This window comes from Trichomycterus rosablanca, chromosome 26 (genome assembly GCF_030014385.1).
Source record: "Trichomycterus rosablanca isolate fTriRos1 chromosome 26, fTriRos1.hap1, whole genome shotgun sequence".
Classification (NCBI taxonomy): Eukaryota; Metazoa; Chordata; class Actinopteri; order Siluriformes; family Trichomycteridae; genus Trichomycterus; species Trichomycterus rosablanca.
Window position 1 is genome coordinate 8,716,312 of NC_086013.1, and position 25,347 is coordinate 8,741,658.

General features: G+C 40.7%; 1 protein-coding gene and 1 pseudogene across 1 annotated transcript in view; both read left to right on the forward strand.

Moving 5' to 3' along the window:
• Window positions 1-8,663: 8,663 nt before the first annotated feature.
• Window positions 8,664-8,799, forward strand: LOC134303769 (U1 spliceosomal RNA; annotated as a pseudogene).
• A 13,124-nt stretch (window positions 8,800-21,923) lies between these two features.
• The window catches only part of zgc:63972 (protein CutA homolog), a 71,266-nt gene continuing 67,842 nt past the window's right edge, over window positions 21,924-25,347 (forward strand). Inside the window, exon 1 of the mRNA XM_062988778.1 lies at window positions 21,924-21,970. The gene's annotated coding sequence lies outside the window, so the exon portion shown is untranslated. The remainder of the gene's footprint in view (window positions 21,971-25,347) is intronic.

The window sequence follows — 25,347 nt, forward strand, 5'->3', positions numbered from 1 at the left end:
CTAAATGCTGAAAATGTAAATATCAATATATATACTGTATATATATTATATATTGTTTTGGTATGAGTGGATCAGACACAGCAGTGCTAATGGAGTTTTTAAACACCTCACTGTCCCTGCTGGACTGAGAATAGTCCACCAACCAAAAATATCCAGCCAACAGCACCCCGTGGGCAGCGTCCTGTGACCACCGATGAAGGTCTAGAAGATGACCAACTCAAACAGCAGCAATAGATAATCAATCATCTCTGACTTTAAATCTACAAGGTGGACCAAGTAGGTAGGAGTGTCTAATAGAGTGGACAGTGAGTGGACATGGTATTTTAAAGATTTCAGCACAATTCATACCAGCACAACACACACTAACACACCACCACCATGTCATTGTCACTGCAGTGCTGAGAATGATTCACCACTTAAATAATACCTGCTCTGTAGTGGTCCTGGGAGAGTCCTGACCATTGAAGAACAGCATGAAATGGGGCTAACAAAGCATGCAGAGAAACAGATGGACTACAGTCAGTAATTGTAGAACTACAAAGTGCTTCTATATGGGAAGAGTAGAAACCAGGAGGTGGTTTTAATGTTATGGTTGATCAGTGTATATCTAGTGAAAAATTAAGGTCATTGTGTGTAGGCTCTTTAGAGATATTGACACTACCTAGTGCTAGGGCAGTGGTAGCTTAGTGTAGTGCTCAGAAGGTTGTTGGTTTAACACTTGAAGCCCCCGAGCAATGGTCATTTAATCTCTGTGAGGTCTTACTAAAAGCGCCACGCATGTTAGACCTACTTATACCTAGCAGCACTGAGCGCTGGTCGCAGGGACCATAAAACAAGTCTCAAGATTCATGGAAACCTAAAACACATGGCTCAAATTCATCCAGGGCCAGTACTCCTAAAGTTCTTCAGCTCCCTGCATCGTCAACAGACCTGCCCAGGCCTTGGTCCAGCTCACTGAAAATCAATCATGACACCCTCTGGCAGACACTGTTGGAGACAAATGTAATCTGCACCAGCTGACCAACCAACAGGGTTGATGTTCCGCTTCCTTGGACAGGTTTTGAGAGTGTCCTCCATTGAAGTGTGGGCAAAATCCCAAAATAGGAAGCATGGCACAGCTGGTCCCTGGGCAGACAAACAACCATGTGAACATCCATCGTCTTCTCTAGGTTTTATGGATCTAGATGTCACAACCTGCAGAAATCCAGCCACATTTAAATACACAAGCAAGCTTTTTAGCATTCTTCTGTGAAAGAGTTCCTCTGGGGTTACAAATCACTTTACTGCAGTTGAGTTGGCTCTCATCTGAAAGACTTAAGTTAAATGTGGAGCTTTTGTTTGATTTTTTTTTAGCCAGTCCACTAGCCAAGCCCAGGCGGTTGTTTAAAAAACATCAAGCTAGGCTGTATGTTGGAATTATTTTGGGGCCTCATCAGGAAAAGCATGTGTATTTATTGCAGATGGGAGGGGGTTAAGAGACGTTGATAAATTGCTCAATTTGCAGTGCCTGCAGCTTTGTAGAAGATGTCTTGCTGATTTTTCAAGCAAAGAACAACTTCATGTCGTGGTTAGTGAGTGTATGATCTGGCGCTAGGGTTAAGGTTAGGGTTAAGTTAAGGGTTACCATAATGGATTTAGTTTGAAGATTGCACTCCAAGTGTAGCAAGTTCACAAGCCAGTTTCAAAGAATAAAAACAAACGCATCTCTTAATGCATCACAGCAGACATGTGCTTAAAGTATAAATTATAGTAATTATTTAATTAAAAGTCTGATTGTATGATCATTAAGAAGGAAGATGGTTATAGGACATTGATAAATTGCTCAATCTGCAGTGCCTGCAGCTATGGATGTCTTGCTGATTTTTAAAGCAAAGATCAACTTCACATCGTGGTTAGTGAGTGTATGGCCTGGTGCTGGGGTTAGGGTTAAGGTTAGGGTTAAGGTTAGGGTTAAGGTTAGGTTTAAGGTTAGGGTTAAGGTTAGAGTTACCATAATGAATGTAGTTTCAAGATTGAGCTCCAAGTGTAGCAAATTCAAAAGACAGTCTTAAGGATTCAAAAGAATACAGCTCTTACATATCACAACAGACATGTGCTTTAAGTATAAATTATAGTAATTATTTGATTAAAAGTCTGTTTGTGTGATCATTAAGAGGGGAGGGGGTTATAGGACATTGATAAATGGCTCAATCTGCAGTGCCTGCAGCTTTGTAGAAGATGTCTTGCTGATTTTTCAAGCAAAGATCAACTTCATGTCGTGGTTAGTGAGTGTATGACCTGGTGCTGGGGTTAAGGTTAAGGTTAGGGTTACCATAATGAATTCAGTTTGAAGAGTGCGCTCCAAGTGCAGCAAATTCACCAGTCTTAAAGAATCAAAACAACACAGCTCTTACACATCACAGACATGTGCTTTAAGTATAAATTATAGTAATTATTTAATTAAAAGTCTGATTGTGTGATCATTAAGAAAGGAGAGGGTTATAGGATGTTTATAGATTGCTCAAGTCTCTAAATAAATAGATAAAATAAGCTAAAAATGAAGTATTGAAGTAATTTATATAATTACTGAAATAATATAGTAAATAATAGATTTAAGTCCCTAAATACATAGATGAAATACATTGACACATACATTGTATTTAAGTAGTTAAGTAAGTAATACAATTACTTATTTAATGTATTTATTAATGGATTAAAGTCCCTAAATCCATAGATGAATTACACTTAAATGAGGTATTTAAATAATGTATATAATTACTTAAATAATGTATTTAATACTGGACTTAAGTCCCTAAATACAACAATGAAATACACAAAAAAAGAAGTATTGAGGTAATGTATATAATTACTTAAATAATTAAGTTAATAATAGATTTAAGTCTATTTAAGCTTTAATACATAGATGAAATACACTTAAATTAGGTATTTAAGTGTATTTCTGACATGGTGGTGGTGTGTTAGTGTGTGTTGTGCTGGTATGAGTGAATCAGACACAGCAGCGCTGCTGGAGATTTTAAACACCTCACTGTCCCTGCTGGACTGAGAATAGTCCACCAACCAAAAACATCCAGCCAACAGCACCACATGGGTGGCGTCCTGTGACCACTGACGAAAGTCTAGAAGATGACCAACTCAAACAGCAGCAATAGATGAGCGATCGGCTCTGACTTTACATCTACAAGTTAGACCAACTAGGTAGAAGTGTCTAATAGAGTGGACAGTGAGGGGACACGGTATTTAAAAACTCCAGCAGCACTGCTGTGTCTGATCCACTCATACCAGCACAACACACACTAACACACCACCACCATGTCAGTGTCACTGCAGTGCTGAGAATGATCCACCACCCAAATAATACCTGCTCTGTAGTGGTCCTGACCATTGAAGAACAGCATGACAGGGGGCTAACAAAGCATGTAGAGAAACAGATGGACTACAGTCAGTAATTGTAGGACTACAAAGTGCTTCTATGTGGTAAGTGGAGCTGATAAAATGGACAGTGAGTGTAGAAACAAGGAGGTGGTTTTAATGTTATGGCTGATTGGTGTATAATTACTTAAATTATATATTTAATACTGTAATTAAGTCCCTACATACATAGAATGAATACACTGAAACGATGTATTTCAGTAATGTATACAATTACTTTAAAAATGAGTTTAATGATGAATTTAAGTCCCTAAATACATAAATGAACCACATTAAAATGAGGTATTTAAGTAATGTATACAATTAATTAAATAAAGTAGTTAATAATGTATTTAAGTCCCTGAATAAATAGATGAAATAAACTAATATTAAAGCAGTTTATTGTATTAAAGTAGAATAAATACAGATGAAAAATAATGCACATATTTTAAATGTGTATTTAAAAATAAATGTATATATAAAAACTATGTAAAATATACAGTAAATGCTTTAGCCTGGTCAGGGTTGTTGCAGGTCTCAGTGGTGGTGGGCCAGCACCTAAAATATTTTGACTTTCTACAAAAAAACACTTTGAATTATTCAGTGCTAACTCATTTATTCTGGTGAGAGTCTGAGTGGGTTCAGCGCTGAGAGAAAACACCCTGGACAGGGCGCTAATTAAGTCTCTAAATACGCAGATGAAAAAGCAGGAACAGGAAGGCAACTTTAATATGGATAGTATAAAGCCTTTAGCAAACGGAGTTCTTTTTTTCCTCACTGATCAGCCATAACATTAAAACCACCTCCTTGTTTCAACACACTGTCCATTTTATCAGCTCTACTTACCATATAGAAGCACTTTGTAGTTCTACAATTACTGACTGTAGTCTATCTGTTTCTCTGCATGCTTTGTTAACCCCCTTTCAGGCTGTTCCTCAATGGTCAGGACACTCCCAGGACCACTACAGAGCAGGTATTATTTGGGTGGTGGGTCATTCTCAGCACTGCAGTGACACTGACATGGTGGTGTTGTGTTAGTGTGTGTTGTGCTGTATGAGTGGATCAGACACCGCAATGCTAATGGAGTCACTGTCACTGCTGGACTGAGAATAGTCCACCAACCAAAAATATCCAGCCAACAGCGCCCCATGGGCAGCGTCCTGTGACCACTGATGAAGGTCTAGAAGATGACCAACTCAAACAGCAGCAATAGATGAGCGATCGTCTCTGACTTTACATCTACAGGGTGGACCAACTAGGTAGGAGTGGTCAGTGAGTGGACACGGTATTTAAAAACTCCAGCAGCGCTGCTGTGTCTGATCCACTCATACCAGCACACTCATACTGTGGGGGGTCCTGACCATTAAAGAACAGGGTAAAAGCAGATTAAAAAAGTATGTAGAGAAACAGATGGACTACAATCAGTAATTGTAGAACTACAAAGTGCTTCTATATGGTAATTGGAGCTGATAACATAGACAGTGAGTGTAGAAACAAGGAGATGGTTTTAATGTTGTGGCTTGTACGATATATCCTAACATGACAGCTCAATTATGGACGAGGGTGAAATCCATTTCTAATCTATATTAACCACTTTATTCTTTGGATTTCACCTACAGCTACCAATTAGATCATGTAGTGAAATAAATGTGGCTAGTGGTCTTAAATGGACGCTTGATAAAATCAGTTATAAGGATTTAAATCAGCTAGGTCTCATCCAACGTAGAGATTCTGCTAATTACTGTGGACAATATAATTGGGTAATTAGGGAAAAAATTTGAGCTTTTACATATTTGAATGCTAAAAATTTAGAACCCTATCAATACTAATAATGCATTCATTTTAAATTTGCATTTAAAAATATGTATTTTGCTTATGAATTCAAAAATACAGCCAAATTTAAGGTATGTTAAGTATTTTATTTTCAATTGGTTTTATTTATTTAACAAAACAAAAAATTTCTACAATAACACACTTTAAATTATTTAGTGACAACTCGTTTTTTCTGGTGAGGGTCACGGTTGCATAGGCGCTGGGCGGAAACACCCTGGAAAGTGGTCGAGCTTGAACCGGCAACCTTCTGATTACTAGTCCAGTACCTTGACCACTAAGTTACAACTGCCCATATACAGTGCATCTGGCAGTGAAATGCTTCTGTGACTGTTTGACCACATTAGTAATTATATACACACTGATCAGCCATAACATTAAAACCACCTCCTTGTTTCTACACTCACTGTCCATTTTATCAGCCCCCTTTCATGCTGTTCTTTAATGGTCACGACCCCCACAGGACTACCACAGAGCAGGTATTATTTAGGTGCTGGATCATTCTCAGCACTGCAGTGACACTGACATGGTGGTGGTGGTGGTGTTTTAGTGTGTGTTGTGCTGGTATGAGTGGATCAGACACAGCAGTGCTGCTGGAGTTTTTAAATATCGTGTCCACTCACTGTCCACTCTATTAGACACTCCTACTTTGTTGGTCCACCTTGTTTGTAGATGTAAAGTCAGAGACGATCGCTAATCTATTGCTGCTGTTTGAGTTGGTCATCTTCTAGACCTTCATCAGTGGTCACAGGACCCTGCCCACGGGGCGCTATTGGCTGGATGTTTTTGGTTGGTGGACTATTCTCAGTCCAGCAGGGACAGTGAGGTGTTTAAAAACTCCATCAGCATGTATGTGTTTGATCCACTCATACCAGCATAACACACACTAACACACCACCACCATGTCAGTGTCACTGCAGTGCTGAGAATGATCCACAACCTAAATAATACCTGCTCTGTGGTGGTTCTGGGAGAGTCCTGACCATTGAAGAACAGCATGAAAGCAGGCTAACAAAGCATGCAGAGAAACAGATGGACTACAGTCAGTAATTGTAGAACTACAAAGTGCTTCTATATGGTAAGTGGACAATGTGTGTAGAAACAAGGAGGTGGTTTTAATGTTATATGTATATGACTGAGGTTCTTTGCTGTACCGTTTCCTATATATGGACTGCAGGTCCGGAGGCTTGGTTCAAAACCAGGCTGTGATGTTTCATTTATTCATTACTTATGTATTTATAACCAGGGGTGATAAGGTGCGGCTAGTTTACCTTCTGTGTGTTTTGGGGAGGTGGAAATAAAACCAATTCAATTAAGAATCTGTGTGTTCTGGTCATAAAAAAATAGGGTATTCCTGTCTTGCGACCCTGACCAGGATGAGGGTTTGCTGAAGATGAAATGAAACCGTGTGCCATCACGCTCTGGCAGATATACAAAGAGCAAACAGATGTGCACCCTCCATGTTGAACAGCTATTAAGTTTTCCCGTCATGTAGACGATCCGTGTCTCTTTGCCAACACCGCAGATGCTACTCGCAGGAGCCAACATCTTGCTCGAGCCCCCAACACACCTACACGGGTGCTGCCATTTCTCCCGCATCAGTGATTCTCGGCGTCTCGCACTCTGCCAGTTCCTGCTCGAACCCACCTGCGTCAGCTCACCGAGGGCTCGATAAATAGATGATAAGTCGAGTCAGGTGGGCATAAGGTCCCCAGGCGGAAGCAGCCAATATGCTGCAAAGCAGGAACTCACTGGGCTACTCGCGAGATGATGATGGCGGATGACACTAGATGGAACCGTTACAAATTTCTTAATTAAATTGGCTTGATTTGCCATGATGAGAATGCTCACCGGTGCAGATGAGAATTTAATCAGTCCGGAATGTTCTGAAAGTCTTTTTGGGGGTGTTAAAAATGGAACCGTGCTTTAATTCCTGTAGTTCTGTAGTAGCAACCTGGGTGCAAGTCTTGGCTTGGTCTTAAAACTGTCTAAATAATGTTGTCGTGTATGATCTGGGTGGCACAATGGTGCAGCGGGTGGTAATGCTCCTGAGGACCTCCAGTAGCCCAGGTTTAATCCTTTGCTTCACTTACTTTTGGTCCGTCCTTCTTGCGCCCATGTGGGTTGTCTCACTTCAAATGCCATCTGATGTGAATAAGTGGTTTGAATGAGCTGTAGAACTTACTGAGGCTCTAAATGATAAAGGCATCTGTATGACTAAGAGACGTTGATGGCATGATGGAATGAGTCTTCTTCTTAGATCCCTAGCCAGCGTCTGGGTGAGGGCGATCTTGGAGCCAGTACGCTGCTGTGGGTGTCGCTGGAACCCCATAAGCTATGACGCGTCGCCATGCCTGATGATCGTTGCCTTGAGAGGAATCGATGCTGTAATTTGCTGACTGTCATTCTGCATACATGGCCAAACCACTGTAATCCTCTTTTTCGAATTTCCGTCTCGATCGTGGGTTGCTGCTTGGATTGTACTCTGATGGTTTTGTTTCTGAGGCAATCACAGAGGGAAGCTTCCAGGATTTGTCGCAGACACTGAATATCCGATTCAGGATCAGCGTTCGGAAGAGACGCATCTTGATTTTAATAGACATGTTCTGTTTCTTCCATATGCACCACTTGAGTGAGGTGAAAGCTGACGTGGCCTGCCCGATCCTATTGTGTATCTCAGCCGTGGATGCTACTTTTGTCCCTCCTCCACCGGTGACTCAAGATATTTGAACTTCTTGTCTTCTCGAGGTGTACAATGGTATGCGATCCATTAGTTGTCATGACCTTGGTCTTGTCTGCGTCGATTCTTTACAGCAAAGTATATCTATGGCTTAGGCATCACTCTCGGCAAATATGGTACTGTTGTCAGCAAACATCAAGTCACAATAAAGTTTTCTTTATCATGTTGTACTTCTCTCCTGCCTTTAAATGCTTTCCTCATGATGGCTTTGAAGAGTTGGTGTTGAAGAGTAGCGGAGAAGCAACGTCTTCCTGGCAAACTCCGGATTGAATATGGCTATCTTCACCTCCTCAATGCCAGGAGCAGTAGCAGAGGCCTGATTATCTGGTACTTTGATTGGTGTTGGTGCAAAGCCTCCATCAGTGTTCTCATTAGTCGATGAAATACTCTGAATCATTTAATTCCCCAAACCACCATGGTAAGCAGAAATACATGAAGGACCAGGTGGGGTCCGTCAATACATGTTAAAACTCTTAGTTATATTATAACACTATTTACCAGCCAGTTTTTCCTGGCTTCAATAGCACCTCATGGCCTGTGAAGAAAGGGGGTAAGTGGCACGTTGTACTGTGTCTAATTGGATTTTCTGGGAATCTGACTTAGTTAATTAAAGGCTTCTCTAAATTGCCCTCACGTGGTGGTGCCTTTCAATGCATTGGCATCTTGTCTTGAGTGTATTTCTGCCATACTTCCCTGGCAGAGGAGATCCCATGATCAAAAAGGTGGTTCACCCAGGCTGAGGCTTAGCCACTGCATTTCAGTTGTGCTGACCCCTGTGAATGTGGGAATCTCGACTGCATAATTTCTGGTAGTGGTAACCTAGTGGGTAGAGCGTTGGGCAATCAATTGCAACATTGTTGGTTCAAATCCACGCTCTGCTTTGGAGCTACCTATGGGTTCTTGAACAAGGTCCTTAACCCTGTGAGCTCCAGGGACGCTGTTCAATGGCTGACCCTGTGCTCTGACCCTTCTGATTCTTCATTCTTACATCCGGTGGTTTTGAATGGCACCAGAACCATTGATTGTTCAGAATTGCCTTTCTGGATTATTGTGTCTGTGGTTTCTTTTGACCTCCAAGGTGTGTTGCTCTGCTCTAGACTGGTGCTTTGCAGCTTTGTGCCCAAAAACTCTGGAATCCTGGAATAAAGTGATTAATGGAGATGTACACCGATTAGGCATAACATTATGACCACTGACAGGTGAAGTGAGTGGGTGGGATATATTAGGCAGCAAGTAAACATTTTATACTCAAAGTTGATGTTAGAAGCAGGGAAAATGAACAAGCGTAAGGATTTGAGTGAGTTTGACAAGGGCCAGATTGTGATGGCTACACAACTGGGTAAGAGCATCTCCAAAACTGCAGCTCTTGTGGGGTGTTCCCGGTCTGCAGTGGTCAGTATCTATCAAAAGTGGTCCAAGGAAGGAACAGTGGTAAACCGGCGACAGGGTCTGATCCAACAGACAAGCTACTGTAGCTCAAATTGCTGAAGAAGTTAATGCTGGTTCTGATAGAAAGGTGTCAGAATACACAGTGCATCACAGTTTGTTGTGTATGGGGCTGCATAGTCGCAGACCAGTCAGGGTGCCCATGCTGACCCCTGTCCACCACTGAAAGCACCAACAATGGGCACGTGAGCATTGGAACTGGACCATAGAGCAATGGAAGAAGGTGGCCTGGTCTGATGATTGACGTTTTCTTTTACATCACGTGGATGACCGGGTGCGTGTGCATCGCTTACCTGGGGAACACATGGCACCAGGATGCACTATGGGAAGCAGGCAAGCCGGCGTACTTTGACACGTACCACCTACCTAAGCATTGTTGCAGACCATGTTCACCCTTACATGGAAAAGCTATTCCCTGATGGCTGTGGCCTCTTTCAGCAGGATAATGCACCCTGATACAAAGCAAAAATGGTTCAGGAATGGTTTGAGGAGCACAACAATGAGTTTGAGGTGTTGACTTGGCCTCTAAATTCCCCAGATCTCAATCCAATCAAGCATCTGTGGGATGTGCTGGACAAACAAGTCCGATCCATGGAGTTATACTTCATTAAGTAAAAGAGAAAAATCTGACTGGCAAAACTGGATGTGTCTGGATTCTTCACACATCGCTGCTGTCTAGCTGAATTGTCTTGGAATGACAAGGTCAGCATAAATATGGCAGGGCATTAAAAGTAGAATAATATTTTGGGATACCCTTTGTCAATTCTGATACAATAAATTTGGCAACTAAAATTCATAACAGCAGGAAAAACAGGCACTAATGACCTATGTTAAGGGCACCATGGCAAAATAAACATCCCCAGATGCAGCCTGGGTTTGAAGACGCTGTTTGTTTTTCTGGCAGGGTGTGCTGCAATGAAAATGCTCTTAATGTAAATTTTGATTGATTGAGTCCATGAGTGGAAAGTAAAGAAGAGAACGAGTTCCTTTTCTTCTAAATGTATGCCACTACTTGTTTTCCACACCTGGCCATCCATGTGACGTAATTGTTGGCACTTTCGGCGGAGGACAGGGGTCAGCATGGGCACCCTGACTGGTCTGTGGCTATGCAGCCCCATACACAACAAACTGTGATGCACTGTGTATTCTGACACCTTTCTATCAGAACCAGCATTAACTTCTTCAGCAATTTGAGCTACAGTAGCTCGTCTGTGTGATCGCACCACAAGGGCCAGCCTTCGCTCCACACATGCATCAATAAGCCTTGGCCGCCCATGACCCTGTCGCCGGTTTACCACTGTTCCTTCCTTGGACCACTTTTGATAGATACTGAACACTGCATACATATCTGAACAGTATAAGTCTGTATTCATAGAGTCGTTTCAGTAGTCAAAGTTTTCACGTTAAATCCTTTTCCTGTAATTTAGCCACCCACCGCGTATTCATACTGAAAGTAATTTTCCTTTGACTTTCGTATCGGCGCTTTTTATTTTATCAGCGGCCTTTTATAATTAACACATGCTGTTAATAGCTATTTAACCTGCACAGCTGTGTAAGTGGGATTTATTCACTTTAAAGTAAAGCTTAGTTTTAATGTCTTGATGAATGCTCAATAATCCAGGTACACAAATCCACAAAGTTGAATCAGTTCATCTGGACACCAGTTTGTTGTAGAGATACGTTTCATCACTTATCCAAGTGACTTCTTCAGTCTGAGCTGGTGAAGAATAACCCAACCTTATATGCAGACAATTTGCATAACAACCAAAGCCGGCCCACTGTATAACATTGTAACCGGTGATCAGGTCCATATGAAAATCACAATGACCATTAATTACAATGGCCATGTGTGCCTTTCACACATGATTGGGGTAAAGCTCCTATCACGGTATTATGAGATAGTGAGAGATGTACTCCCCCCCCCCCCCCCCCCCCCCCCCCCTCAATTAAGGGATGGTCAGTCCCTCTTCACATAGATGACCTATTTAACTCCAGCATTCAGCGCCCCGTGGGCAGCGTCCTGTGACCACTGATGAAGGTCTAGAAGATTAATCAAACAGCAGCAATAGATGAGCGATCGTCTCTGACTTCGTGGACAAGGTTTTTTAAAACTCCAGCAGCGCTGCTGTGTCTGATCCACTCATACCAGCACAACACACACTAACACACCACCATCATGTCAGTATCACTGCAGTGCTGAGAATGATCCACCCAAATAATACCTGCTCTGTAGTGGTCCTGTGACAGATGGACTACAGTCAGTAATTGTAGAACTTTAAAGTGCTCCTATGTGGTAAGTGGAGCTGATAAAATGGACAGTGTGTGTAGAAACAAGGAGGTGGTTTTAATTTTATGGCTGAAAAGGTTGAGCAAATGTTTTATATGCACCTGTATGACTAAGAGACGTTGGCAGCATGATGGAATGAGTAAATACTCTAAATCATTTAACACCCCAAACCACCACGGTGAGTACCAGCCAGAGCTATATGTCACCGATATGTAATGTGACAGAGAGATGGGGGTGGGAGTGTGTGTTCCTGTTCATATGTGTGTGTGTGTACGGGCCACAAGTTCAAGCCTCTAGCCCTCTGTGTGAATCTATCAGCATAGTCATTACCAGTCATTAGCACAGTAATTAAATATACTGGTCTGAGATTTGATTAAGTCCCATGTCTGGCAATTACTCCTCAGCACCGCAGCTTCGGAGGTGAGATGAAAAATGCATAAGGCCGAAGCTAATTGAACCAATTATTCTGAGAGGAATCGTCTCGGATTGGGAAATCTAAGCATGTCTTTTTTCTTTTTTTTTCCTCCGCATAGAGGAACAGATTTCATAGAAGCACAGTTAACGAAAAATCACTGCGGGGGAGGAAGGCTGGGAAGAATAAGCTCATTAGAAAAATCTGCATGATTCGTCATGTCATAACAATAAGGCTTAGATTTCATCATGACGATTTATCAAGACAGATCCGACCATTACAAAAATAATACATTTTATAATGATGAATTAGTCACTGGAGAAATAGAAAATGATAGCTTATAATAAGCTAACAGTCAAATAAGGTGTGAAATAATTTAGTGATTTATTTTTGTACTATAATTACACAGATGAGGACCACCCGTCTAATAATATGCTGTCAAAACAGCTCTGGACCGCCGAGACACGGACACCACAAGACATCTGGACATGGTCTGTGGTATCTAATGCAAGGTTGGGACGGTATGGAAAATGCACATAAATTAAAAATGCATTGTTCCTTACATTTACTGCCTAACTTCAACTTAATTTAATTTGTTAATATACCTCAATTCCTGCATTTCAGGCCTGCCACACATTCCAAAAAAAGTTGGGACAGTAAAGTATTTACCACTTTGTAATGTTGCCATTCCTTTTCACACTTAAAAGACGTTTTGGCACCGAGGAGACCAAGTGATTTAGTGTTTCAGCTTTTATTTTGTCCCATTCTTCCTGCAAACACGGCTTAGGATGTGCAACAGTACGGGGTCATCGTTTCAAAATTCTCCACACATTCTCTATTGGGGACAGGTCAGGACTGCAGGCAGGCCAGTCCAGTACCTGTATCCTCTTCTTCCGCAGCTATGTCTTTGTAATGTGTGCAGCATGTGGGTTTGCACTGTCTTGTAAAAAAATACATGGACATCCCTGGAAAAGACGACGTCTTGAAGGCAGCACATGTTGCTCTAAGATCTCAATGTACTTTTCTGTAAGTGTAAATGACCTTTGCCAAGGGCACTGACACAGCCCCATACCATGACAGACCCTGGCTTTTGGACTTGTTCCTGATAACAGTCTGGACAGTCCTTTTCGTCTTTAGTCCGGAGCACACGGCGTCCATTTTTTCCAAAAAAGACCTGGAATGCTGATTCATCTGACCACAATACACTTGTGTGATGGTCCATTCTAGATGCCTCCGAGCCCAGAGAAGTTGATGCCACTTCTGGACATGGTCAACATAAGGCTTCTTTTTTGCACAGTAAAGTTTTAAGTTGCATTTGTGCATTGTAGCGTGTATTGTAGCGCTTGACAAAGGTTTGCCAGAGTAATCCCTCACCCATGTGGTTATATCAGCTATTGTTGAGTGGCGGTTCTTGAGGGATCGAAGATCCTGGGCGTTCAGCTAAGCTTGCACCCTTGGCCTTTATGCACTGAAATTCCTCCAGATTCCTTGAATGGTTTAATGATATTATGCACTGTAGAGGGAGAAATATGCAAATCCCTTCCAATTTTTCTTTGAGGTTCATTGTTTTTAAACATTTCAATCATTTTCTCACACATTTGTTGACAAACTGGAGATCATCTTATCATCTTTGCTTATCAAAGACTTTCCTGGATGCTGCTTTTGTACCAAACCATGATTACAATCACCTGTTGACATCACCTGTTTTTTTGGAATGTGTTTTGGAAGTTGAGCAGACAAAACATGAAATATATCAGGTTCAAACCGTCTGCAATCAAATAAAAGTCAAAGTAAATGTAAGGAACACTATGTTTTTATTTTATTTGCATTTTCCATACTGTCTAATTTGGGGTAGTAGAAGCAAAAAAACAGATACATTTTAAATATACAGGTGCACATGCACTAATCTAAACAGGTTGATATCTACACATGGTCACTTATTAATTCTAGAGTAGTGCTAATCATAATGAATTACTCTAATAACTATAACCAACACTAATACTCGGTCAGTTAAAGCACATATCATAGTTTTGGCTTAGTGAGCAGTTTGGCACGGCTGTCTGTGGTAATTTTCTCTTTGTTTTCATTTCTAATCCCCCACATATTAGCATTGGCATCAGCATTGTTGCTTGAAACCACAAATGACTGCAATATTTTGCATTTTACAGAACCCAAATAAATTATTTTGCTGAGCAGTCACAAAATCACCTGCAGCGCTTAAAAGCCCTTATTGTGGGAACACCAGGACCTTTAAAAACAGCAATCAAAGATTTAGAGTTGAACTGGTTCTCAATATTAGTTAGGAATAACATTAGCATGTCATTTGTAGCTGCCAGAAGACCACCAGTAATCAAAAGGTCACTGGTTCAAACCCCACCACTGCCAGTTTGCCACTGTTGGGCCCTTGAGCAAGGCCCTTAACCCTTAATTGCCCTTAAGTGCTGAAAAGGTAAATGTAAATGCAAGCTACATCAATGCCTGACCTCACAACTGCTCAACTAAACGGAATTGAATGGAATGTCCAGCTATCCTATGTCCGTCACCCACCAACAGTGGTCTGAGGAAGGACCAGGCACGAACCGCCAGCAGGTAGTTGGGCGGCCAAGACTCTTCACTGCCAAAGGACATGAAGGCTTTGGCGTCTGGTACGGATCAACAGAGGGCAACTGTGCAGACGTCCCAAGTCTCCCGGAAGTTCCAGGAGTCTCCCGCATATACATAGCGGCTTCCTGATGCCCGCAAGTCAGATAAAATCTCCCGGAATCTAGAACGAGCGGCCAAGAGCGACACACACACGCACGCGTATTAAATCCGTTATCTGATATACAATCTGGTGCACTGTGTAGGGAACATAAATCAATTGTCCAATATACTGTCTAGTGCACTAAGTAGGGAACATAAATTCGTGATCTGATATACATTCTAGTGCACTATGTAGGGAACATAATTAATTATGCAATACACTATCTAGTGCACTATGTAAGGAACACAAATCATCATCTAGTTATACTTTCTAGTGCACTATGTAGTGAACATTAATGCTATCTAGTGAATTATGTTGGGAACATAAATCCGTGATCTGATATACAATCTAGTGCACTGTGTAGGGAACATAAACCAATTGTCTAATTCACTATCTAGTGCACTACGTAGGGAACATAAATGAAATGAGTTTTTGCAACTTGGGATGTCTGACTGTGGCTCATATTGTTTGTAGGTCAGGCTCCTATACACACATCTCATAGTGTCCATATACTTTTGGCCACAGTGTTTGACACGACTGAGAAAAGTCTGCATATTCTTCTCTCTCTTTTCCTCATTGTAGCACTGTGGTTACTCCCAAAATGGAAAATAAATCAAATTAATATTTGCTTCTCAGTCATATTAATTTATAATCAGCATTTAAATGCGGAATTAATGAAATTACTGTCACACTTGATAAATTACACATGGGCATTAAATGACTGAATCTATTTGCCTAGGCATCACTCTGTATTCTCAACCCTTTGGTAAAATGCATGAAATTGCATATTTATTACAGCAAACACCTTAATCAGCCATAACATTAAAACCACCTCCTTGTTTCTACACTCACTGTCCACTCTCCACTTACCGTATAGGAGCACTCTGTATGCTTTGTTACCCTTTTTCATGCTGTTTTTCAATGGTCAGGACTCTCCCAGGACCACTACAGAGCAGGTATTATTTAGGTGGTGGGACTTCTCAGCACTGCATTGACACTGACATGGTGGTGGTGTGTTAGTGTGTGTTGTGCTGGTATGAGTAGATAAGACACAGCAGCACTGCTGGAGTTTAGTCCAGCCAACAGCGCCTGTTTGCAGCGTCCTGTGACCACTGATGAAGGTCTAGAAGATGACCAACTCAAACAGCAGCAATAGATGAGCGGTCGTCTCTGACTTTACATCTACAAGGTGGACCAACTAGGTAGGAGTGTCTAATAGAGTGGACAGTGAGTGGACACGGTATTTAAAAACTTCAGCAGCGCTGCTGTGTCTGATCCACTAATACCAGCACAACACACACTAACACACCACCACTATGTCAGTGCAGTGCTAAGAATGATTCACCACCTAAATAATACCTGCTCTGTAGTGGTCCTGTGGTGGTCCTGACCATTGAAGAACGGGGTGAAAGCAGGCTAAAAAAGTATGTAGAGAAATAAAAGGACTACAGTCAGTAATTGTAGAACTACAAAGTGCTTCTATATGGTAAGTAGAGCTGATAAAATAGACAGTATGTGTAGAAACAAACCATGTCTTTATGGACCCTTATTTTATATATGTTTTGAGGCACTCGAGTGGTGTGTTGGTCTATTGCTCTAGCCTAATCTGTGCAGTGCTATCATCCAGCCAAGTGTCTAGACAGACATGATCTTCTGAATCCCTGCAATCACATTTGCGTCCAGTGTTTAAAGGAACCAGACCCCCAGCGACCTTCAACTGAAAAGGGTCTGGACAGGCCGCTGAAATTCCTCCACACCAAACCCTGTCTTTATGGACCCTGCTAGCGGAAAAGAAAAGGACGTTTTCCATACGGTTGCTACAAAATTGGAAGCCTGTGACACTTGAGAGTAATATTTTGAGGCACTAGGGTGGCGCATTGGTCCATTACGCTAGCCTACCAAAGCTGAAATCGGCCGGGCACCCCCTGCAGGCACAGTGCCACTTGCCTGCTGGATGGGAAAAGGCCAAACTAAAAGATAAAAGGGGGGCTGTATAAGGCCCCTGGTTAGCAGCCCGAGGGGCCTGTACAGAAGTGGAGGAATGTAGAGATCAGTGTGTGACTCTCCTTGTGCAAGACTGACACCAAGCGTGAATCTATATAACTATGGGCGAATAAGAAGACGGGATCAGGGTTCCCAGCACCGGAAGACTAATTGGCTTTGCTAAATTAGGAGAAAAATGCATTTAAAATATGTGTATTGCTAATGTAAAGTGTAATCACAGAGGCGTAGGTTGACGTTTTGTTTGCTACTCGACTTGTTGTTTGGCATCGGCGAGCACAGGCGTAATGCATTCCAGGTTAATGCGTCTGACCTCCGTTTAGAGCTGCTGTTCAGCTATAGTTTAATATTTAAATTGTAAGAGCAGCAGTCAACTTTGCAATTACCTCAATATCCTCTTACATGCAAGCAAATTAAACATATAATATAATCAAGTGCAGGGTAGCAGTGCCTATTGGGTAACAACTGTGTATGTGTACTGTCTTCAGTCAGCTGTATATTAAACGTTGGGCTGATGGTAGTTGCTTGTTGTTTACATGGTTGAATGCAGCAGATATGCTGAGGCATAAAGACGTAGGTGACTCTTGGTAAGGGACAGATTGTTATGGGACGATTGGGCTGAAGTGTCTCTGAAAGAGCAAGTGGGGGTCTTAGGAGGTGACAAGGTGTCTAGAGCAACAATTAACTGTATATCCATATGATTTGTCTATACACCGATCAGCCATATCACTGTCCATTTTATCAGCTCCACTTACCATATAGAAGCACTTTGTAGTTCTACAATTACTGACTGTAGTCCATCTGTTTCTCTGCATGCTTTGTTAACCCCCTTTCATGCTATTCTTCAATGGTCAGGACCCCCCACAGGACCACTACAGAGCAGGTATTATTTAGGTGGTGGATCATTCTCAGCACGGCAGTGACAGTGACATGGTGGTGGTGTGTTAGTGTGTGTTGTGCTTGTATGAGTGGATCAGACACAGCAATGCTGATGGAGTTTTTAAACACCTCACTGTCACTTCTGGACTGAGAATAGTCCACCAACCAAAAATATATCCAGCAAACAGCGTCCTGTGACCACTGATGAAGGTCTAGAAGATGACCAACTCGAACAGCAGCAATAGATGAGCGGTCGTCTCTGATTTTACATCTACAAGGTGGACCAACTAGGTAGGAGTGTCTAATAGAGTGGACAGTGAGTGGACACGGTATTTAAAAACTCCAGCAGCACTGCTGTGTCTGATCCACTCATACCAGCACAACACACACTAACACACCAGCACCATGTCAGTGTCACTGCAGTGCTGAGAATCATTCACAACCTAAATAACACCTGCTCTGTGGGGGTCCTGACCTTTGAAGAACAGGGTGAAAGCAGGCTAAAAATGTATGTAGAAAAACAGACAGACTACAGTCAGTAACTGTAGAACTAAAAAGTGCTTCTATATGGTAAGTGGAGCTGATAAAATGGACAGTGAGTGTAGAAACAAGGAGGTGGTTTTAATGTTATGGCTGATCAGTGTATAGTATGTTATATAAGGTCAGCAATGTCAGCCTTTGTGATGGTTGGCAGCACATGTTGGTCAACTTTCTCTAGCCCTTGATAATGCAACTCATGTCATGATGATGTCAATCCAGCTTCAACACATGTAACAGGTGCTCCTTTTCTGTTCTGGCTTTCATGTACGCTTGCTCAGTGGTGATCATCTTCCTTCATAAGACTTTTAGCAATTTCCTGATGCACTTGTTCTCAAAAGCTTGTATGTCTCTTTCTTCTACTTTCTTTCTTTAGCCTCCAGGCTTCACAAGGCTCCAAGGCTTTCATCAATCGAAGCTTGGCGACGACTTGCAAGGTAATCAATAAATGTATGTACAGATAGGTGTACTTTCTCTAGGAACATTTGAAGGTCAAAACAAAGCTGAGGTATTTCAAGACCAAGGATCATATTGGTTGGGTCTTGTAGGCATTATTGACCTCACTTGTAATAGAGTTGTGAAATATGAGGGCAATTTAGAGAGAATAATCAAGATCCGACAAAAATTCACTTTGAGGGACTATCATTTTCATTCCAGAGCTCTGCTGACCATCAGATAAGATCTGGTGCTGGACATAGGGGTGGAATGACTTTACTGAGCCACAGCTCTGTGGGCACACCTGCTCAACTTCTGTTACAAATAGTGTTGAGGTTTAGATGCCAGCTGGGCCTTTCACCCTTGGTACCTGTAGGCATTTTATATATTTTTGTTTTCTCCCCTTTTTCTCCCTTTTAGCGCATCTGATTGCCCGATTGCGTCACGCTTCCTCTCCACCAATGCCGATCCCCGCTCTGATTGAGGAGAACGAAGCTAACCCATGCCCCCTCCGACATGTGGACTGCCGCTGTATGCATTTTGTCACCTACACTTTGAAAAGTGCAATGCGGATCAGCACTGTGTATGGAGAGACACGACCTGATCAGCGCACTCTTTTCCCGTTGCTGTGCAGGCGCCATCAATCCCACCCCTATAATAAAAACAGGCCAATTAGTGTTCATGTGGCTGCTCAGCCCAGCCGGCAGGCAGAACTGAGACTCAATACGATTGATTCGAAATCCCAGCTCTGGTTCCAGCGTGTTTTTACCACTGGCTACGCTAAATAGGGAGAAAATCCATAAATAAATTAAATAAAAAGTAATGCTGGCCAATTTTTTATATACCTTATTTATTAATTATTATACTTATTATTCATTATTATTATTATATTTCTTAATGATCATATTTATTAATTATTGTACTTAGAAATTATTATTTATTAGTGCTATTAATTATCGTATTTATTAATTATTATATGTATTATTAATTATTATACTAATTAATTATTATACTTATTATTAATTATTATTATATTTTTTAATTATTATTGTATTTATTAATTATTATTATTAATTATTATTAATTATTATTATTATTATTATTAATTATTATTATTATTATTATATTTATTAATTATTGTTAACTTATTACTGATTATTATTAGTCATTATTATTTATTAATATATTTATTAATTATTAACTTATTATTAATTATTATAATTATACCTTATTTATTTATAAATTAGTTCTTAGCAATTGTTGGGGCTAAAACACACAAATTCAAAAAGTAAAGAATGAAAGATTATAGGGTAATTACAGGGTAACTGAAAGCGATACAGCTTACAACGTCAAAGAAAAATGAAATGAAATTAATTACATCACGCATACGCAATAATTAAGAAAGCATTAGCAGGATGCGCGGGGGATCGCCCGTGGGGCCGCTCTTCAGACGGATTGCTTGTCAGGGCAAGAAAAAGAGGCCGACAGGGAGCGAGAGCGCACCGTTATATCATGTTTACTGCTCATACATAAGATCCCATCTCTCCGTTTGTTGGTGCAATAAAACTGTTCGTATTGTCACCGAGAGGTTGCTCAATAACTCACCGGCTTCCCCGCGGGCATAAGAGAGGAACCGCGGCATGCCGCGCTGCGGCTTTCGCTTTCTGATTCGTGTTTGTGCGCTTGAAGAACGGGGGCGTTTCGCTTCTGGCTCGCGTATTATTTTATTTCACAGATTGGCATCTAATTGCTGGCAGATTCGTCGAATCTGCTGCCGTTCTCTGCCAACGATAGGTGTATTAACTCTGCACAGGAGAGAGGCATTTCCCGAAAGACAGACGGCTGAGAAATGCAGCTAACGCGCCCATGAATATTGAGAGTATTTTAGACAACTTTAAAGGGAAGGATGGGGGGGGGGGGGGGGTGAAGGTTCTTTTCCTTTTCAAAAGCTTCTCACCTCACATAATTTATTCATCACAAGTAATCTCTGGCTCTTACCCTTCATCTCTTCCTCTCACTCATTAGCCAAACGGTGCGCCGTCGAGTACCATCTGAAATCCTGATAAATAAACGCGGGCTAAACTAGCCCTCCTGTTACGGTCTTACTCGGGCTTCACTCGATGTAGGCCAACTGCAAAACGTCATGTAGATCGGTGGATATCCCATACGAGTTGTGAATTATTCCAGTTTACTAAAGTCCTAAATAAAATTGTACAATTTGCCTGCGCTAATTAGTATTAGCATGTGCTAATTGCTTCAAAGGATGGCATCCTGCAAATGATACAAAAAGAAGGTGGAGAAAATAAACAAGGTATGTTGTGTATTAATTGTTCTTGTTGCTCCTGTTGCAACCCCCATTTACAAGTAAATATTACTAAATTATTGTTATTATTATTAATTGGATATTTTTATTATTTATTTATTTTATTTTGCCTCTTATTTTATTATTTTATCATATTACATTCCTGTTGCTCTTAGGCTAAAGATCTTTGGTATTTTTGGTCCAAATTGTCAATCTGACTCAACCCCCATTTACAGGTAAATATTACTAAATTATAATAAACATTATTATTATTATTATCAATTATTATTATTATTATTTATTGCTATTACTCAACCCCCATTTACATGTAAAAATTACTATATTATTATAAATTATTTATTATTATCTATAATTTTTTTAATTAGTTCATTTTTAAAAATTATTTAGTTAATTATTTATTTTATTTTTCCTTTTATTTTATTATATTACGTTCCTGTTGCTCTTAGGCCAAATATTTTTGGAATTTCTTGTCCAAATTGTCAGTCTGACAAGTAAATATTACTTTATTAATATTATTATTATTATTATTATTATTATTATTATTTTTATTTATCTATTATTATTATTTTAATTCGTTAATTTTCGTTAAATCGTTAATTATTTATTTATGTAATTTTTTCTATTATTATTTCTAAAAAATTTTGTCAGTCTGACTCAATTATTAATAATTATTAGCATCAATATTATTATTAATATTATTATGTTTATTTTTATTATTAATAATAATATTAATTAGTTATTTTTTATTTTATTTATTTTTTTACCATCCTGGTATTATTATTATTGGTGTAATACACGAAGCAGCCGATAGATGGCGCTCAGCACACAGTAGGATTATACAACACTGTACAGGCAATTGGCGGCAAAATCAATCCTGCATCCAGGTTAAGCACACGTTTAAATCTTCTGCTTCTTGTTTCTACACACAGGTTGGTTTATTTTCTTCAAAAATGATAAAAATGTACGTCAACATAAGTGAAAATAAGGTGCTGAGTAATTTAGGATTATTTGTAATGTTGGTGTGGGCTTAATTGAAATTGTTTGTTGATGCTAAGCTAAGCTAACGGACCTGTTGCTAGTAAGTAATAGCAATTAAAGTGCTAATGAGACACAAAATGGAGTTGTTTCTGCAAATTAACAATTATGTACCATTTTTAACATGTCTTCTGTGTAAGTTTGCTTGGTATTGAGACTAGAAGAGATAACAATGTGGGTCTGACAAACGCTAATAATATTACACTGTGGTAAAGTTAGTTTTATACACCTACTTGTTTCTACACTCACTGTCCATGTTATCAGCTCCACTTACCATATAGAAGCACGTTGTAGTTCTACAATTACTGACTGTAGTCCACCTGTTTCTCTACATACTTTTTTAACCTGCTTTTATCCTGTTCTTCAATGGTCAGGACCACCACAGAGTAGGTATTATATAGGTGGTGGATCATTCTCAGCACTACAGTGACACTGACATGGTGGTGGTGTGTCAGTGTGTGTTGTGCTGGTATGAGTGGATCAGACACAGCAGTGCTGCTGGAGTTTTTAAATACCGTGTCCACTCACTGTCCACTCTATTAGACACTCCTACCTAGCTGGTCCACCTTGTAGATGTAAAGTCAGAGACGATCGCTCATCTATTGCTGCTGTTTGAGTTGGTCAGTGATCACATGACGCTGCCCATGGGGCGCTATTGGCTGGATATTTTTGGTTGGTGGACTATTCTCAGTCCAGCAGTGACAGTGAGGTGTTTAAAAGCTCCAGCAGCATTTCTGTGTCTGATCCACTCATACCAGCACAACAGACACTAACACACCACCACCATGTCAGTGTCACTGCAGTGCTGAGAATGATCCACCACCTAAATAATACCTGCTCTGTAATGGTCCTGTGGGGGGTCCTGACCATTGAAGAACAGCATGCAGAGAAATAGATGGACTACAGTCAGTCATTGTAGAACTACAAAGTGCTCCTATGTGGTAAGTGGAGCTGATAAAATGGACAGTGAGTGTAGAAACAAGGAGGTGGTCAAAACTGGTAGGGCAGTGGTAGCTTAGCAATTAAGGTGCTGGACCATCACCAAGTTGCCTCAAGGGCCCCTGAGCAAGGCCCTTAAACCTCACTGGCTTAAATTGTAAATGTAATGGTGTAAATCGCTTTGGATAAAAGCGGCTGCTATATACTGCAAATGGTAATGTAATGTAAACACTGAAATGGAATTGTTAAGGGCAGTTGTAGCCTAGTGGTTAAGGAACTGGACTAGTGATCGAATAGTCACCGATTCAAGCCCCACCACTGCCAGGTTGCCCCAGAAAAGCCTTTTGAAACATATTTAAATGGTAGTTTGTTTCTTGTTTACTGCAGAGTCAGTCCATGCTGTTTACTTCATTTTTGGATGTATATTAGCCGAGAACGAGACGAAAGAAACTCGAATGTCCGATAAATGTCCGAAATAAAACTAACTTTACCACGGTTAAAATGACTAGTTACTTCACTAGTCTGTATCGGTGTGATATGTATTATTGTTTCTAAGCTGTGCAAGTGATAAAATGAGAACATATGAGTTGTGAAGGTTTTGATATTGGTCAGTAAGCGAGAAAAAGCCGGATGATAAGAACACTTGTGAACAACCATGTTTCCATGTATTTATATATTTCTATCCACTAAGGATACTGGTGTATTTCTTTTTAATGAGGCATAAGTTAGGGTGACCATTAGGGTTGGGCGTACCATTAGGGTATTTAAAAATGTTGACGGTATTTAAAAAATGTGAAGTGCCAAATTTCTGCTTAAGGTCCACCTTGAAAACGGAGACTTTAAGACCTGCACGCATCCACAATAAGGGAGGGGCGGGAGATGTAGGCGGTTGGAGCTCACTGATTGGTTGTGGGGGTGCTCACTTTTTGAGGCGATAACACAAAAGCTAAGGAGCGCTCTGCATAGGGTGTGTCCAAACACCTAGTGAGCTGCCTTGCTGTCTTACTGCCTACATAGGCAGCTGCCTCAGTAGAGAGGATTCTATTAAGTCAATGACTTATTATAAGGCAGGTTATTCGAACGCGCTACTTAGACAGCGATTCCATCGGGTTTTGCTTGCTAAGCTAACAGTTAGTATCTTGCCGTTCAAAACCATGGGATGGGGTGGCACAACGAGGTAGCATGTCAATATAACATCTCCGTGTACCGAATACGGTTACATTCACTGACGAGCCCGAACTTGCAAAAAAACACACTTGTGCAAGTTTATACAATCTAATATTATCTGTGTGTGTGTTGCGCTCACTCTTCGCGATACTCGGATTTCGGATTTGAATTCCGACAATAAACAGCTTTTTTTTATGACTGATTAATTCCCCGTACTGATGTGAAGCAGAATTGGTGTATTACAGCCAATAAGAACGGTGCAAAAATGAAACGAACATATAAAACATATATATAACGGTTCCCAGAGATGCGACTCGGTTCATTTGAAAGAGCCGTTCAATAGAACCGGATCGATCGCGAACGACCCATTACTAACAGAGAGACGTCCGCAGAGAAACACCTGTACACCAACACATTCTTGTTGACACAGATGGATGTAAAAAACAAAACAAACACCCCCACACCTTCTGATGGCAAAGAGACGAATAATAGTTGTTGTGGAGGCAATTTTCTTGGTGTTTTTTATTAATTTTTTAAAGCGTATTTGTAATTTTAGGTTCCAATCCTCAGAGTCTAATATCCAATAGCCTTTATATGACTCCTACTGATGCTTGTGTGCGGCTATTCGGCCATAAACTCCAAATTTTTATAAGCTCCAGATAGACTGATCACACCTTTAAACGTGATTCCGAACCTGCCTGTGGTCGAGCTGCCTTTGTTTCTAGATACTTTAATCAGAAATAGTCACCTGGATCGGCTCTAACAAGGTAAACTGGCTTTTTTTTGTTGATAATGCCATGCTGAAAGTCACTGAGCTCATTTCCACTTTACTGCCGGACGTTTTACGAGAATTGCTTCAGTGTCTGTCGTCTTGTTTCAATACACCTGGTAGCAATGTTAGAGCTATTTGTTAGAATTAGTGTCCGAAGATTCCTCCGGTCGCCCCTAAGCCACGATGATCTACAGCTACACTATATTGCCAGAACTATTCCCTCGTCTGCCTTCACACGCATATTAACCTGAGTGACATCCCATAATAATATTAATCCATAGGGTTTAATATGATGTCGACCCACCCCTTGCAGCTATAACAGCTTCAACTCTTCTGGGAAGGCTTTCCACAAGGTTTAGGGGTGTGTTTATGGGAATTTTTGACCATTCTTCC